Here is a 2,672-nt window from a genome sequence, read left to right as displayed (position 1 = left end):
GGAGTCTAAAATCAAATATAGAATAACTGAATAGTTGAGAAAAAAAATCCTGTTGAGAGAAAGGCATCATGGTTTTACGAGAAGAAATCATGCCTGACTAATTTATTGAAGTTCTTTGAGGGATAAATAGGCATGTAGATAAAGGGAACCAGTGAATGAAAAAAAAAAAGACTTTGAGTTCAAAGATTTTCATAGCAACATTAATTGTAACTGCCAACCCCCCCTGGAAGCAACCTAAGTACCCAATAATAGGGAATGGTTAAATAAATTGTGCTACATTGATAGAACAGAATGCCATAAAGCAATTAAGACCAACAAGTGTGAGGAATGTAAAAAAATTTGCAAAGGCCTTATGGAATAATACAAAGTGAAAGCAGAAAGAGAACCGAGGACACGCTAAGATCACACAATAGAAAAAAAGAATGAAAATGAATGTACAAAGAATTATGCCAGAGATATGAAGTGACTAAAAGACTGCGATGATATTTTATTCATTAAAATAATTTTAAATGTAAATAATTACAAAAGCAAATTTAATCTTTTTATTGCTACATGCCTTTAACAAGGCTTTATTCTTAAAGATATTTGAAATTTTTAGTCCCCGTGGAGTTTTAGAATCTTTTATAGTGGAGAACTGGATTAGAGAGAAGCAAAAAAGTAGAGATAGACACTTTCTTATTTTTAATATGACATTTTATTTCCCCCCAATTCCATGTAAAAACAATTTTCAACATTTGTTTTTTAAATTTTTGAATTCCAAATTCTCTCCCTCCCTTCTTCCTCTCTTGCCTCTCCCTAAGACAGTAAGCAATTTGCTCCAGGTTCTATTTGCAAAAACTTCTTTTTTAAGAAAGGCATCTTTAGGGGGCAGCTGGGTAGCTCAGTGAATTGAGAACCAGGCCTAGAGACGGGAGGTTCTAGGTTCAAATCTAGCCTCAGACACTTCCCAGCTGTGTGACCCTGGGCAAGTCACTTGACCCCCATTGCCTACCCTTACCACTCTTTTGCCTTGGAGCCAATACACAGTATTGACTCCAAGATGGAAGGTAAGGGTTTAAAAAAAAAGAAAGGCATCCTCAAAGATTGGTGCTAAGGGCCCAGTTTTGGTAAATGTCATCTGTCCTATCTAGAAATCAGAAAACCTGATTCTAAGTTTGCTTTGTCTTTGGAAAAGGCATTTTCCTCTTTGAAACTCATTTTCCATCCCTAAAATGAGCAAACCTCACCTACCTCCCTTATAGGGTTATTGTGAGGATTAAATAATGTATTTGAATATTTAAGTATGTACCTGTACTTCAAGGGTTCATGATTTCATCAGTGTGAGTATTCCCTTCCCCAGTGCATATCACACTCATGTATGCCTTAGTATGTGGGCTCCAAACTCATCTCCCTTTGGCCATGCTGGGCATGAACCTATTCCAACTTTGAGTTTAGATAACTCATAAATGAACAGTGCTTAGGTTCTTTTTAGAAGCCTGTCACCTTGGTGGGCCCTGCCATAGCTTTTACTCTTTACCGTTACAGCCTTCAAAAAGCTAGGGTCACCTCCACACAAAATAATAAGGCATCAGAGGAGAACTCTAGTGGAAGAATGCTTGTGAAAGTAATTTGAAAATGACGGTGGTCTATACCTGTAAGTAGGAGTAGTGCCTAGCCTCTAACATAAAAGGCTTTCCATAGATGTTGCTAAAGGAAAGAAGGGAGTAAAAAAAAAGAAAGGAAAAGGAAGAGGGGAAAAAAGAAGGAAGAGAAGATAGAAAGATGAGAGAAAAGGAAGGAAACAAGTAGGAAGGAAGAAAGAAAGAAAGAAAGAAAGAAAAGAGGAAGCCAAGAAGGAAGGAAAGGAATCAAGTAAAGGAGAGTAAGAGAAAGTAGGAGGGAAGGAAGGAAGGGAGGGAGGGAGTGGAAAAGGGAGGAGAGAAGGAAGGAAAGGAAAGGAAGGAGAGAGAGAGGAAGGGAAGGAGAAAGGAAGGAGGGAAGGAAGAAGGAAGAAAAGAAGAAAGAAAGGGAGGGAGGGAGAAAGGAAGGAAATGTAAAAAACACAACAACAACAACTACTAACAAGTACTAGTGCCAGTCACCAAAGGAGCTAAGGAGCTTGGGTATTTTCCATATGCAACAGGGAACTACCAGAAAGAATACTTAATTACTTAGCTGGCCTATGTGAAAAACCTCCAGATCTCTGAGAGAGAAAGAGGGAGGGAGAGAGAGAGAGAGAGAGAGAGAGAGAGAGAGAGAGAGACAGAGACAGAGAGACAGAGAGACAGAGACAGAGAGACAGAGACAGAGAGGGAGGGAGAGAGACAGAGACAGAGACAGACAGACAGAGACAGAGAGAGACAGAGAGAGGGAGGGAGGGAGGGAGAGAAAGACAGAGACAGAGAAAGAGAGAGACAGAGAGAGAAAGAGAGACACAGACAGAGAAACAGACAGAGAGGGAAACAGAGAGAGAGACAGAGACAGAGACAGAGACAGAGAGGGAGGGAGAGAGACAGAGACAGACAGACAAAGACAGAGAGACAGAGAGAGGGAGGGAGGGAGAGAGAGAGACAGAGACAGACAGAGAGAGGGAGGGAGGGAGAGAGAGACAGTGACAGAGAAAGAGAGAGAGAAAGAGAGACAGAGAGAGAGAAACAGACAGAGGGAAACAGAAAGAGAGAGAGAGAGAGAAA

Source organism: Gracilinanus agilis, chromosome 2, assembly GCF_016433145.1.
Source record: "Gracilinanus agilis isolate LMUSP501 chromosome 2, AgileGrace, whole genome shotgun sequence".
In the NCBI taxonomy this organism is placed as follows: Eukaryota; Metazoa; Chordata; class Mammalia; order Didelphimorphia; family Didelphidae; genus Gracilinanus; species Gracilinanus agilis.
This window is presented reverse-complemented; position numbering follows the sequence as displayed.